Here is a 9,815-nt window from a genome sequence, read left to right as displayed (position 1 = left end):
TAAAATTGAGTTTTTAAGTTGTTTTTAGACTTCTACCAATTAAGCCTTCGTACAGGGGGCTCGGTGGCACAATGGGAGCGCGTCTGACTCCAGAACAGAAGGCTGCGTGTTCGAATCACGTCCGGGTCAAACAAATAATAAAATTTAGTTTTTACGTTGTTTATAGAAGTTCTACCAATTTAACCTTCGTTCAGGGGGCTCGGTGGCGCAATGGTAGCGCGTCTGACTCCAGATCAGAAGGCTGCGTGTTCGTATCACGTCCAGGTCAAAGAAATCATACAAATCAGTTTTTAAGTTGTTCTTAGAATTCTACCAATTAAAGCTTCCTTCAGGGGGCTCGGTGGCGCAATGGTAGCGCGTCTGACTCCAGATCAGAAGGCTGCGTGTTCGAATCACGTCCGGGTCAAAGAAATAATAAAATTGAGTTTTTAAGTTGTTTTTAGACTTCTACCAATTAAGCCTTCGTACAGGGGGCTCGGTGGCGCAATGGTAGCGCGTCTGACTCCAGATCAGAAGGCTGCGTGTTCGAAGCACGTTCGGGTCAAACAAACAATAAAATTTAGTTTTTACGTTGTTTATAGAAGTTCTACCAATTTAACCTTCGTTCAGGGGGCTCGGTGGCGCAATGGTACCGCGTCTGACTCCAGATCAGAAGGCTGCGTGTTCGAATCACGTCCGGGTCAAAGAAATCATACAAATCAGTTTTTAAGTTGTTCTTAGAATTCTACCAATTTAACCTTCGTTGAGGGGGCTCGATGGCGCAATGGTAGCGCGTCTGACTCCAGATCAGAAGGCTGCGTGTTCGAAGCACGTTCGGGTCAAACAAACAATAAAATTTAGTTTTTACGTTGTTTATAGAAATTCTACAAATTTAACCTTCGTTCAGGGGGATCGGTGGCGCAATGGTAGCGCGTCTGACTCCAGATCAGAAGGCTGCGTGTTCGAAGCACGTTCGGGTCAAACAAACAATAAAATTTAGTTTTTACGTTGTTTATAGAAATTCTACAAATTTAACCTTCGTTCAGGGGGCTCGGTGGCGCAATGGTAGCGCGTCTGACTCCAGATCAGAAGGCTGCGTGTTCGAATCACGTCCGGGTCAAACAAATAATAAAATTGAGTTTTTAAGTTGTTTTTAGACTTCTACCAATTAAGCCTTCGTACAGGGGGCTCGGTGGCACAATGGGAGCGCGTCTGACTCCAGAACAGAAGGCTGCGTGTTCGAATCACGTCCGGGTCAAACAAATAATAAAATTTAGTTTTTACGTTGTTTATAGAAGTTCTACCAATTTAACCTTCGTTCAGGGGGCTCGGTGGCGCAATGGTACCGCGTCTGACTCCAGATCAGAAGGCTGCGTGTTCGTATCACGTCCAGGTCAAAGAAATCATACAAATCAGTTTTTAAGTTGTTCTTAGAATTCTACCAATTAAAGCTTCCTTCAGGGGGCTCGGTGGCGCAATGGTAGCGCGTCTGACTCCAGATCAGAAGGCTGCGTGTTCGAATCACGTCCGGGTCAAAGAAATAATAAAATTGAGTTTTTAAGTTGTTTTTAGACTTCTACCAATTAAGCCTTCGTACAGGGGGCTCGGTGGCGCAATGGTAGCGCGTCTGACTCCAGATCAGAAGGCTGCGTGTTCGAAGCACGTTCGGGTCAAACAAACAATAAAATTTAGTTTTTACGTTGTTTATAGAAGTTCTACCAATTTAACCTTCGTTCAGGGGGCTCGGTGGCGCAATGGTACCGCGTCTGACTCCAGATCAGAAGGCTGCGTGTTCGAATCACGTCCGGGTCAAAGAAATCATACAAATCAGTTTTTAAGTTGTTCTTAGAATTCTACCAATTTAACCTTCGTTGAGGGGGCTCGATGGCGCAATGGTAGCGCGTCTGACTCCAGATCAGAAGGCTGCGTGTTCGAAGCACGTTCGGGTCAAACAAACAATAAAATTTAGTTTTTACGTTGTTTATAGAAATTCTACAAATTTAACCTTCGTTCAGGGGGATCGGTGGGGCAATGGTACCGCGTCTGACTCCAGATCAGAAGGCTGCGTGTTCGAATCACGTCCGGGTCAAAGAAATCATACAAATCAGTTTTTAAGTTGTTCTTAGAATTCTACCAATTAAAGCTTCCTTCAGGGGGCTCGGTGGCGCAATGGTAGCGCGTCTGACTCCAGATCAGAAGGCTGCGTGTTCGAATCACGTCCGGGTCAAAGAAATAATAAAATTGAGTTTTTAAGTTGTTTTTAGACTTCTACCAATTAAGCCTTCGTACAGGGGGCTCGGTGGCGCAATGGTAGCGCGTCTGACTCCAGATCAGAAGGCTGCGTGTTCGAAGCACGTTCGGGTCAAACAAACAATAAAATTTAGTTTTTACGTTGTTTATAGAAGTTCTACCAATTTAACCTTCGTTCAGGGGGCTCGGTGGCGCAATGGTACCGCGTCTGACTCCAGATCAGAAGGCTGCGTGTTCGAATCACGTCCGGGTCAAAGAAATCATACAAATCAGTCTTTAAGTTGTTCTTAGAATTCTACCAATTTAACCTTCGTTGAGGGGGCTCGGTGGCGCAATGGTAGCGCGTCTGACTCCAGATCAGAAGGCTGCGTGTTCGAAGCACGTTCGGGTCAAACAAACCATAAAATTTAGTTTTAACGTTGTTTATAGAAATTCTACCAATTTAACCTTCGTTCAGGGGGCTCGGTGGCGCAGTGGTAGCGCTTCTGACTCCAGATCAGAAGTCTGCGTGTTCGAATCACGTCCGGGTCAATGAAATAATAAAATTGAGTTTTTAAGTTGTTTTTAGACTTCTACCAATTAAGCCTTCGTACAGGGGGCTCGGTGGCACAATGGGAGCGCGTCTGACTCCAGAACAGAAGGCTGCGTGTTCGAATCACGTCCGGGTCAAACAAATAATAAAATTTAGTTTTTACGTTGTTTATAGAAGTTCTACCAATTTAACCTTCGTTCAGGGGGCTCGGTGGCGCAATGGTACCGCGTCTGACTCCAGATCAGAAGGCTGCGTGTTCGAATCACGTCCAGGTCAAAGAAATCATACAAATCAGTTTTTAAGTTGTTCTTAGAATTCTACCAAGTTAACCTTCGTTGAGGGGGCTCGGTGGCGCAATGGTAGCGCGTCTGACTCCAGATCAGAAGGCTGCGTGTTCGAATCACGTCCGGGTCAAAGAAATAATAAAATTGAGTTTTTAAGTTGTTTTTAGACTTCTACCAATTAAGCCTTCGTACAGGGGGCTCGGTGGCGCAATGGTAGCGCGTCTGACTCCAGATCAGAAGGCTGCGTGTTCGAAGCACGTTCGGGTCAAACAAACAATAAAATTTAGTTTTTACGTTGTTTATAGAAATTCTACAAATTTAACCTTCGTTCAGGGGGATCGGTGGGGCAATGGTACCGCGTCTGACTCCAGATCAGAAGGCTGCGTGTTCGAATCACGTCCGGGTCAAAGAAATCATACAAATCAGTTTTTAAGTTGTTCTTAGAATTCTACCAATTAAAGCTTCCTTCAGGGGGCTCGGTGGCGCAATGGTAGCGCGTCTGACTCCAGATCAGAAGGCTGCGTGTTCGAATCACGTCCGGGTCAAAGAAATAATAAAATTGAGTTTTTAAGTTGTTTTTAGACTTCTACCAATTAAGCCTTCGTACAGGGGGCTCGGTGGCGCAATGGTAGCGCGTCTGACTCCAGATCAGAAGGCTGCGTGTTCGAAGCACGTTCGGGTCAAACAAACAATAAAATTTAGTTTTTACGTTGTTTATAGAAGTTCTACCAATTTAACCTTCGTTCAGGGGGCTCGGTGGCGCAATGGTACCGCGTCTGACTCCAGATCAGAAGGCTGCGTGTTCGAATCACGTCCGGGTCAAAGAAATCATACAAATCAGTCTTTAAGTTGTTCTTAGAATTCTACCAATTTAACCTTCGTTGAGGGGGCTCGGTGGCGCAATGGTAGCGCGTCTGACTCCAGATCAGAAGGCTGCGTGTTCGAAGCACGTTCGGGTCAAACAAACCATAAAATTTAGTTTTAACGTTGTTTATAGAAATTCTACCAATTTAACCTTCGTTCAGGGGGCTCGGTGGCGCAGTGGTAGCGCTTCTGACTCCAGATCAGAAGTCTGCGTGTTCGAATCACGTCCGGGTCAATGAAATAATAAAATTGAGTTTTTAAGTTGTTTTTAGACTTCTACCAATTAAGCCTTCGTACAGGGGGCTCGGTGGCACAATGGGAGCGCGTCTGACTCCAGAACAGAAGGCTGCGTGTTCGAATCACGTCCGGGTCAAACAAATAATAAAATTTAGTTTTTACGTTGTTTATAGAAGTTCTACCAATTTAACCTTCGTTCAGGGGGCTCGGTGGCGCAATGGTACCGCGTCTGACTCCAGATCAGAAGGCTGCGTGTTCGAATCACGTCCAGGTCAAAGAAATCATACAAATCAGTTTTTAAGTTGTTCTTAGAATTCTACCAAGTTAACCTTCGTTGAGGGGGCTCGGTGGCGCAATGGTAGCGCGTCTGACTCCAGATCAGAAGGCTGCGTGTTCGAATCACGTCCGGGTCAAAGAAATAATAAAATTGAGTTTTTAAGTTGTTTTTAGACTTCTACCAATTAAGCCTTCGTACAGGGGGCTCGGTGGCGCAATGGTAGCGCGTCTGACTCCAGATCAGAAGGCTGCGTGTTCGAAGCACGTTCGGGTCAAACAAACAATAAAATTTAGTTTTTACGTTGTTTATAGAAATTCTACAAATTTAACCTTCGTTCAGGGGGATCGGTGGGGCAATGGTACCGCGTCTGACTCCAGATCAGAAGGCTGCGTGTTCGAATCACGTCCGGGTCAAAGAAATCATACAAATCAGTTTTTAAGTTGTTCTTAGAATTCTACCAATTAAAGCTTCCTTCAGGGGGCTCGGTGGCGCAATGGTAGCGCGTCTGACTCCAGATCAGAAGGCTGCGTGTTCGAATCACGTCCGGGTCAAAGAAATAATAAAATTGAGTTTTTAAGTTGTTTTTAGACTTCTACCAATTAAGCCTTCGTACAGGGGGCTCGGTGGCGCAATGGTAGCGCGTCTGACTCCAGATCAGAAGGCTGCGTGTTCGAAGCACGTTCGGGTCAAACAAACAATAAAATTTAGTTTTTACGTTGTTTATAGAAGTTCTACCAATTTAACCTTCGTTCAGGGGGCTCGGTGGCGCAATGGTACCGCGTCTGACTCCAGATCAGAAGGCTGCGTGTTCGAATCACGTCCGGGTCAAAGAAATCATACAAATCAGTCTTTAAGTTGTTCTTAGAATTCTACCAATTTAACCTTCGTTGAGGGGGCTCGGTGGCGCAATGGTAGCGCGTCTGACTCCAGATCAGAAGGCTGCGTGTTCGAAGCACGTTCGGGTCAAACAAACCATAAAATTTAGTTTTAACGTTGTTTATAGAAATTCTACCAATTTAACCTTCGTTCAGGGGGCTCGGTGGCGCAGTGGTAGCGCTTCTGACTCCAGATCAGAAGTCTGCGTGTTCGAATCACGTCCGGGTCAATGAAATAATAAAATTGAGTTTTTAAGTTGTTTTTAGACTTCTACCAATTAAGCCTTCGTACAGGGGGCTCGGTGGCACAATGGGAGCGCGTCTGACTCCAGAACAGAAGGCTGCGTGTTCGAATCACGTCCGGGTCAAACAAATAATAAAATTTAGTTTTTACGTTGTTTATAGAAGTTCTACCAATTTAACCTTCGTTCAGGGGGCTCGGTGGCGCAATGGTACCGCGTCTGACTCCAGATCAGAAGGCTGCGTGTTCGAATCACGTCCAGGTCAAAGAAATCATACAAATCAGTTTTTAAGTTGTTCTTAGAATTCTACCAAGTTAACCTTCGTTGAGGGGGCTCGGTGGCGCAATGGTAGCGCGTCTGACTCCAGATCAGAAGGCTGCGTGTTCGAATCACGTCCGGGTCAAAGAAATAATAAAATTGAGTTTTTAAGTTGTTTTTAGACTTCTACCAATTAAGCCTTCGTACAGGGGGCTCGGTGGCGCAATGGTAGCGCGTCTGACTCCAGATCAGAAGGCTGCGTGTTCGAAGCACGTTCGGGTCAAACAAACAATAAAATTTAGTTTTTACGTTGTTTATAGAAGTTCTACCAATTTAACCTTCGTTCAGGGGGCTCGGTGGCGCAATGGTACCGCGTCTGACTCCAGATCAGAAGGCTGCGTGTTCGAATCACGTCCGGGTCAAAGAAATCATACAAATCAGTTTTTAAGTTGTTCTTAGAATTCTACCAATTTAACCTTCGTTGAGGGGGCTCGGTGGCGCAATGGTAGCGCGTCTGACTCCAGATCAGAAGGCTGCGTGTTCGAAGCACGTTCGGGTCAAACAAACAATAAAATTTAGTTTTTACGTTGTTTATAGAAATTCTACAAATTTAACCTTCGTTCAGGGGGCTCGGTGGCGCAATGGTAGCGCGTCTGACTCCAGATCAGAAGGCTGCGTGTTCGAATCACGTCCGGGTCAAACAAATAATAAAATTTAGTTTTAACGTTGTTTATAGAAATTCTACCAATTTAACCTTCGTTCAGGGGGCTCGGTGGCGCAGTGGTAGCGCTTCTGACTCCAGATCAGAAGGCTGCGTGTTCGAATCACGTCCGGGTCAAAGAAATAATAAAATTGAGTTTTTAAGTTGTTTTTAGACTTCTACCAATTAAGCCTTCGTACAGGGGGCTCGGTGGCGCAATGGTAGCGCGTCTGACTCCAGATCAGAAGGCTGCGTGTTCGAAGCACGTTCGGGTCAAACAAACAATAAAATTTAGTTTTTACGTTGTTTATAGAAGTTCTACCAATTGAACCTTCGTTCAGGGGGCTCGGTGGCGCAATGGTACCGCGTCTGACTCCAGATCAGAAGGCTGCGTGTTCGAATCACGTCCGGGTCAAAGAAATCATACAAATCCGTTTTTAAGTTGTTCTTAGAATTCTACCAATTTAACCTTCGTTGAGGGGGCTCGGTGGCGCAATGGTAGCGCGTCTGACTCCAGATCAGAAGGCTGCGTGTTCGAAGCACGTCCGGGTCAAACAAATAATAAAATTTAGTTTTTACGTTGTTTATAGAAGTTCTACCAATTTAACCTTCGTTCAGGGGGCTCGGTGGCGCAATGGTACCGCGTCTGACTCCAGATCAGAAGGCTGCGTGTTCGAATCACATCCAGGTCAAAGAAATCATACAAATCAGTTTTTAAGTTGTTCTTAGAATTCTACCAATTAAAGCTTCCTTCAGGGGGCTCGGTGGCGCAATGGTAGCGCGTCTGACTCCAGATCAGAAGGCTGCGTGTTCGAATCACGTCCGGGTCAAAGAAATAATAAAATTGAGTTTTTAAGTTGTTTTTAGACTTCTACCAATTAAGCCTTCGTACAGGGGGCTCGGTGGCGCAATGGTAGCGCGTCTGACTCCAGATCAGAAGGCTGCGTGTTCGAAGCACGTTCGGGTCAAACAAACAATAAAATTTAGTTTTTACGTTGTTTATAGAAGTTCTACCAATTGAACCTTCGTTCAGGGGGCTCGGTGGCACAATGGTACCGCGTCTGACTCCAGATCAGAAGGCTGCGTGTTCGAATCACGTCCGGGTCAAAGAAATCATACAAATCCGTTTTTAAGTTGTTCTTAGAATTCTACCAAGTTAACCTTCGTTGAGGGGGCTCGGTGGCGCAATGGTAGCGCGTCTGACTCCAGATCAGAAGGCTGCGTGTTCGAAGCACGTTCGGGTCAAACAAACAATAAAATTTAGTTTTAACGTTGTTTATAGAAATTCTACCAATTTAACCTTCGTTCAGGGGGCTCGGTGGCGCAATGGTAGCGCGTCTGACTCCAGATCAGAAGGCTGCGTGTTCGAATCACGTCCGGGTCAAACAAATAATAGGGTCATTCCACACCGATTCGAACGACCATGTTACCATGGGTCGGCCGATCTTAATGAAATTTTAACCACGTTAACTATCAACTATTTGATGGTGAAAGCCCAAATTGTAGCCCAAAATATTAATTAGAACCAAAAGTAGAGGCTTTTGAACAAAAGTCACGTTTTTAGGTGTGCGCCATGACCATATTCGTACCCCTAAGCATAATGTTGAATAACGTTTTTGCATTTTGATCAAACTTTATAATATTTTCAGATATAGGGTAATATAACCAGTAGATTTCAATAGTGCTAACGATATGTCTCTAACTTGAACGGTTCTCTCGCAAATAGGGGTCCATTTCAAAATTTCGAAGAGCGGGGGGTCAACTTTGAAGCAAAACTCAACAAAGGCGTTAACTTCGATTTTTCAGTTTTTATAAGTGATAAGGTCGTAGACCAAATGTTTTTTATATAAAATAATAGACTTTCATAACTGTAATACTTTTTTATGACATGGTACATATACGTACCCGAGTGTAAATATCGCCAGACGTTGCGCGGACGCGCATGATAAAACTCAATAAAGATTTACCCCATTATTAACTTGAGTCTCGTGTTTGCTTATTGATAGGCCTTAACATTGGCGACGGAACGAGGCGAGATCTCACGCGGGCATAGCAGATAACAATAATAATAATAAAAAAAAACACTACAGTCAAAGTCATCAACATTGGACAATCACAGACTTCTACCGACCAGCATGGCTCGCTCTTCCTTTGGGCAATTACCGCCTTTTGACGCTAATTCCGATAAATGGACGATATATACTGAACGATTGGATTTGTTCTTCACCGCCAACGGGATTCAAGAAAACCCCGAGGAAACTGCTGCAGCCAACCTGGCAGTGGCCGATCAAAAACGCGCCATCTTATTAACCGTCTTGGGCACCTCAACCTATACGTTACTGCGTACCCTCATCGCTCCTGTCAAGCCATGCCAAAAAACCTACAGCGAGATTATAGACATCCTAACCAAGCACTTCGAACCAGTACCGACGGAAATAGTAGAGAGGTGCAAATTCTATAAGCGAGACCGAAAATTCGGAGAATCCGTTGCCACTTACGTCGCGGCCTTGAGAAAAGGAGCTGAATTCTGCAACTTTGGCGCTACCCTAGACGTAATGCTGCGTGATAGACTAATTGCGGAATCAACAACGATCATGTCCAGAAACAGTTGTTAGCCGTCAAGAACATAGACCTCCAACTCGCCATCAGCACTGCCCAAGCTCACGAAACAGCAGAACAGGACGCTAGAGAGCTGAAAAACCACAATCATACTGACGATGTGATCAACAGAATATCCACCAATCAGTACCAATCAAGCAGAAACAACAGGGGACGTACGGTCAATACACAACGACAGCAGCCCTACACCAGATATGTCGACACAGCAAGGAAACCATGCATCCGTTGCACATCCACAACTCATCCAGAATGGGAGTGCCCATATTCAACTTATGCATGTCGAGGCTGCGGAACAAAAGGTCACCTGGAAAAAGCCTGTCGTCGGCGAGCAAGAACAGAGAGTCGAAACTGGCGACAACCACGACCGTCCGGGCAAGACACACAAACTGATCCGAACCACATTCAAGATCGTGACAACGACCAGGAATCCAACGCACAACAGGATCCATACGAACCTAACGCGCCCCAGTACCTACCGGAATATGACATATTCAACATAGAAGATCAGCATCAATCACAACGTCACCAGACAACCCGTCGGGTGAAACCCTCCCCACCGTTGATCGTATCACTTCTAATCAACGATACACCGATGTCATTTCAAATCGACACGGGCTCAGGATACACCATTATATCAGAAACACGTTATTCCGAATTACAAATATCAGAGCCTCTCCACCAAGGGCCCAAGCGTCTAT

At 45.1% G+C, this 9,815-nt stretch overlaps 42 non-coding genes across 42 annotated transcripts; all 42 read left to right on the top strand.

Annotated features, from left to right (window-relative positions):
* Nucleotides 1-334: 334 nt before the first annotated feature.
* TRNAW-CCA (transfer RNA tryptophan (anticodon CCA)) lies at nt 335-406 on the top strand. The gene has a single exon. It is a non-coding gene; the product is annotated as a tRNA-Trp (tRNA).
* Nucleotides 407-472: 66 nt separating this feature from the next.
* On the top strand, nt 473-544 carry TRNAW-CCA (transfer RNA tryptophan (anticodon CCA)). The gene has a single exon. It is a non-coding gene; the product is annotated as a tRNA-Trp (tRNA).
* Nucleotides 545-611: 67 nt separating this feature from the next.
* TRNAW-CCA (transfer RNA tryptophan (anticodon CCA)) lies at nt 612-683 on the top strand. The gene has a single exon. It is a non-coding gene; the product is annotated as a tRNA-Trp (tRNA).
* Nucleotides 684-749: 66 nt separating this feature from the next.
* On the top strand, nt 750-821 carry TRNAW-CCA (transfer RNA tryptophan (anticodon CCA)). The gene has a single exon. It is a non-coding gene; the product is annotated as a tRNA-Trp (tRNA).
* Nucleotides 822-1,027: 206 nt separating this feature from the next.
* On the top strand, nt 1,028-1,099 carry TRNAW-CCA (transfer RNA tryptophan (anticodon CCA)). Its single transcript has one exon. It is a non-coding gene; the product is annotated as a tRNA-Trp (tRNA).
* Nucleotides 1,100-1,442: 343 nt separating this feature from the next.
* TRNAW-CCA (transfer RNA tryptophan (anticodon CCA)) lies at nt 1,443-1,514 on the top strand. Its single transcript has one exon. It is a non-coding gene; the product is annotated as a tRNA-Trp (tRNA).
* Nucleotides 1,515-1,580: 66 nt separating this feature from the next.
* Nucleotides 1,581-1,652, top strand: TRNAW-CCA (transfer RNA tryptophan (anticodon CCA)). Its single transcript has one exon. It is a non-coding gene; the product is annotated as a tRNA-Trp (tRNA).
* A 67-nt stretch (nt 1,653-1,719) lies between these two features.
* Nucleotides 1,720-1,791, top strand: TRNAW-CCA (transfer RNA tryptophan (anticodon CCA)). Its single transcript has one exon. It is a non-coding gene; the product is annotated as a tRNA-Trp (tRNA).
* Nucleotides 1,792-1,857: 66 nt separating this feature from the next.
* On the top strand, nt 1,858-1,929 carry TRNAW-CCA (transfer RNA tryptophan (anticodon CCA)). Its single transcript has one exon. It is a non-coding gene; the product is annotated as a tRNA-Trp (tRNA).
* Nucleotides 1,930-2,134: 205 nt separating this feature from the next.
* On the top strand, nt 2,135-2,206 carry TRNAW-CCA (transfer RNA tryptophan (anticodon CCA)). The gene has a single exon. It is a non-coding gene; the product is annotated as a tRNA-Trp (tRNA).
* A 66-nt stretch (nt 2,207-2,272) lies between these two features.
* Nucleotides 2,273-2,344, top strand: TRNAW-CCA (transfer RNA tryptophan (anticodon CCA)). Its single transcript has one exon. It is a non-coding gene; the product is annotated as a tRNA-Trp (tRNA).
* Nucleotides 2,345-2,411: 67 nt separating this feature from the next.
* Nucleotides 2,412-2,483, top strand: TRNAW-CCA (transfer RNA tryptophan (anticodon CCA)). Its single transcript has one exon. It is a non-coding gene; the product is annotated as a tRNA-Trp (tRNA).
* A 66-nt stretch (nt 2,484-2,549) lies between these two features.
* On the top strand, nt 2,550-2,621 carry TRNAW-CCA (transfer RNA tryptophan (anticodon CCA)). The gene has a single exon. It is a non-coding gene; the product is annotated as a tRNA-Trp (tRNA).
* Nucleotides 2,622-2,688: 67 nt separating this feature from the next.
* Nucleotides 2,689-2,760, top strand: TRNAW-CCA (transfer RNA tryptophan (anticodon CCA)). Its single transcript has one exon. It is a non-coding gene; the product is annotated as a tRNA-Trp (tRNA).
* A 343-nt stretch (nt 2,761-3,103) lies between these two features.
* On the top strand, nt 3,104-3,175 carry TRNAW-CCA (transfer RNA tryptophan (anticodon CCA)). The gene has a single exon. It is a non-coding gene; the product is annotated as a tRNA-Trp (tRNA).
* A 66-nt stretch (nt 3,176-3,241) lies between these two features.
* On the top strand, nt 3,242-3,313 carry TRNAW-CCA (transfer RNA tryptophan (anticodon CCA)). The gene has a single exon. It is a non-coding gene; the product is annotated as a tRNA-Trp (tRNA).
* A 205-nt stretch (nt 3,314-3,518) lies between these two features.
* On the top strand, nt 3,519-3,590 carry TRNAW-CCA (transfer RNA tryptophan (anticodon CCA)). The gene has a single exon. It is a non-coding gene; the product is annotated as a tRNA-Trp (tRNA).
* A 66-nt stretch (nt 3,591-3,656) lies between these two features.
* On the top strand, nt 3,657-3,728 carry TRNAW-CCA (transfer RNA tryptophan (anticodon CCA)). The gene has a single exon. It is a non-coding gene; the product is annotated as a tRNA-Trp (tRNA).
* A 67-nt stretch (nt 3,729-3,795) lies between these two features.
* Nucleotides 3,796-3,867, top strand: TRNAW-CCA (transfer RNA tryptophan (anticodon CCA)). The gene has a single exon. It is a non-coding gene; the product is annotated as a tRNA-Trp (tRNA).
* Nucleotides 3,868-3,933: 66 nt separating this feature from the next.
* On the top strand, nt 3,934-4,005 carry TRNAW-CCA (transfer RNA tryptophan (anticodon CCA)). The gene has a single exon. It is a non-coding gene; the product is annotated as a tRNA-Trp (tRNA).
* Nucleotides 4,006-4,072: 67 nt separating this feature from the next.
* Nucleotides 4,073-4,144, top strand: TRNAW-CCA (transfer RNA tryptophan (anticodon CCA)). Its single transcript has one exon. It is a non-coding gene; the product is annotated as a tRNA-Trp (tRNA).
* A 343-nt stretch (nt 4,145-4,487) lies between these two features.
* TRNAW-CCA (transfer RNA tryptophan (anticodon CCA)) lies at nt 4,488-4,559 on the top strand. The gene has a single exon. It is a non-coding gene; the product is annotated as a tRNA-Trp (tRNA).
* Nucleotides 4,560-4,625: 66 nt separating this feature from the next.
* TRNAW-CCA (transfer RNA tryptophan (anticodon CCA)) lies at nt 4,626-4,697 on the top strand. Its single transcript has one exon. It is a non-coding gene; the product is annotated as a tRNA-Trp (tRNA).
* Nucleotides 4,698-4,902: 205 nt separating this feature from the next.
* Nucleotides 4,903-4,974, top strand: TRNAW-CCA (transfer RNA tryptophan (anticodon CCA)). Its single transcript has one exon. It is a non-coding gene; the product is annotated as a tRNA-Trp (tRNA).
* Nucleotides 4,975-5,040: 66 nt separating this feature from the next.
* On the top strand, nt 5,041-5,112 carry TRNAW-CCA (transfer RNA tryptophan (anticodon CCA)). The gene has a single exon. It is a non-coding gene; the product is annotated as a tRNA-Trp (tRNA).
* Nucleotides 5,113-5,179: 67 nt separating this feature from the next.
* Nucleotides 5,180-5,251, top strand: TRNAW-CCA (transfer RNA tryptophan (anticodon CCA)). The gene has a single exon. It is a non-coding gene; the product is annotated as a tRNA-Trp (tRNA).
* Nucleotides 5,252-5,317: 66 nt separating this feature from the next.
* TRNAW-CCA (transfer RNA tryptophan (anticodon CCA)) lies at nt 5,318-5,389 on the top strand. Its single transcript has one exon. It is a non-coding gene; the product is annotated as a tRNA-Trp (tRNA).
* Nucleotides 5,390-5,456: 67 nt separating this feature from the next.
* Nucleotides 5,457-5,528, top strand: TRNAW-CCA (transfer RNA tryptophan (anticodon CCA)). The gene has a single exon. It is a non-coding gene; the product is annotated as a tRNA-Trp (tRNA).
* A 343-nt stretch (nt 5,529-5,871) lies between these two features.
* TRNAW-CCA (transfer RNA tryptophan (anticodon CCA)) lies at nt 5,872-5,943 on the top strand. Its single transcript has one exon. It is a non-coding gene; the product is annotated as a tRNA-Trp (tRNA).
* A 66-nt stretch (nt 5,944-6,009) lies between these two features.
* On the top strand, nt 6,010-6,081 carry TRNAW-CCA (transfer RNA tryptophan (anticodon CCA)). Its single transcript has one exon. It is a non-coding gene; the product is annotated as a tRNA-Trp (tRNA).
* Nucleotides 6,082-6,148: 67 nt separating this feature from the next.
* Nucleotides 6,149-6,220, top strand: TRNAW-CCA (transfer RNA tryptophan (anticodon CCA)). Its single transcript has one exon. It is a non-coding gene; the product is annotated as a tRNA-Trp (tRNA).
* Nucleotides 6,221-6,286: 66 nt separating this feature from the next.
* TRNAW-CCA (transfer RNA tryptophan (anticodon CCA)) lies at nt 6,287-6,358 on the top strand. The gene has a single exon. It is a non-coding gene; the product is annotated as a tRNA-Trp (tRNA).
* A 67-nt stretch (nt 6,359-6,425) lies between these two features.
* Nucleotides 6,426-6,497, top strand: TRNAW-CCA (transfer RNA tryptophan (anticodon CCA)). The gene has a single exon. It is a non-coding gene; the product is annotated as a tRNA-Trp (tRNA).
* A 67-nt stretch (nt 6,498-6,564) lies between these two features.
* On the top strand, nt 6,565-6,636 carry TRNAW-CCA (transfer RNA tryptophan (anticodon CCA)). Its single transcript has one exon. It is a non-coding gene; the product is annotated as a tRNA-Trp (tRNA).
* A 66-nt stretch (nt 6,637-6,702) lies between these two features.
* On the top strand, nt 6,703-6,774 carry TRNAW-CCA (transfer RNA tryptophan (anticodon CCA)). The gene has a single exon. It is a non-coding gene; the product is annotated as a tRNA-Trp (tRNA).
* Nucleotides 6,775-6,841: 67 nt separating this feature from the next.
* On the top strand, nt 6,842-6,913 carry TRNAW-CCA (transfer RNA tryptophan (anticodon CCA)). The gene has a single exon. It is a non-coding gene; the product is annotated as a tRNA-Trp (tRNA).
* Nucleotides 6,914-6,979: 66 nt separating this feature from the next.
* On the top strand, nt 6,980-7,051 carry TRNAW-CCA (transfer RNA tryptophan (anticodon CCA)). The gene has a single exon. It is a non-coding gene; the product is annotated as a tRNA-Trp (tRNA).
* A 205-nt stretch (nt 7,052-7,256) lies between these two features.
* Nucleotides 7,257-7,328, top strand: TRNAW-CCA (transfer RNA tryptophan (anticodon CCA)). Its single transcript has one exon. It is a non-coding gene; the product is annotated as a tRNA-Trp (tRNA).
* A 66-nt stretch (nt 7,329-7,394) lies between these two features.
* Nucleotides 7,395-7,466, top strand: TRNAW-CCA (transfer RNA tryptophan (anticodon CCA)). Its single transcript has one exon. It is a non-coding gene; the product is annotated as a tRNA-Trp (tRNA).
* Nucleotides 7,467-7,533: 67 nt separating this feature from the next.
* TRNAW-CCA (transfer RNA tryptophan (anticodon CCA)) lies at nt 7,534-7,605 on the top strand. The gene has a single exon. It is a non-coding gene; the product is annotated as a tRNA-Trp (tRNA).
* Nucleotides 7,606-7,671: 66 nt separating this feature from the next.
* Nucleotides 7,672-7,743, top strand: TRNAW-CCA (transfer RNA tryptophan (anticodon CCA)). The gene has a single exon. It is a non-coding gene; the product is annotated as a tRNA-Trp (tRNA).
* A 67-nt stretch (nt 7,744-7,810) lies between these two features.
* Nucleotides 7,811-7,882, top strand: TRNAW-CCA (transfer RNA tryptophan (anticodon CCA)). Its single transcript has one exon. It is a non-coding gene; the product is annotated as a tRNA-Trp (tRNA).
* Nucleotides 7,883-9,815: the final 1,933 nt, after the last annotated feature.

The sequence above is a fragment of the Phalangium opilio genome, unplaced genomic scaffold (assembly GCF_054372755.1).
Source record: "Phalangium opilio isolate 3A_F unplaced genomic scaffold, DU_Popi_V2 ptg000352l_1, whole genome shotgun sequence".
NCBI lineage: Eukaryota > Metazoa > Arthropoda > Arachnida > Opiliones > Phalangiidae > Phalangium > Phalangium opilio.
The sequence above is the reverse complement of the archived record's forward strand: the minus strand, read 5'-3'. Positions and strand labels throughout refer to the sequence as shown.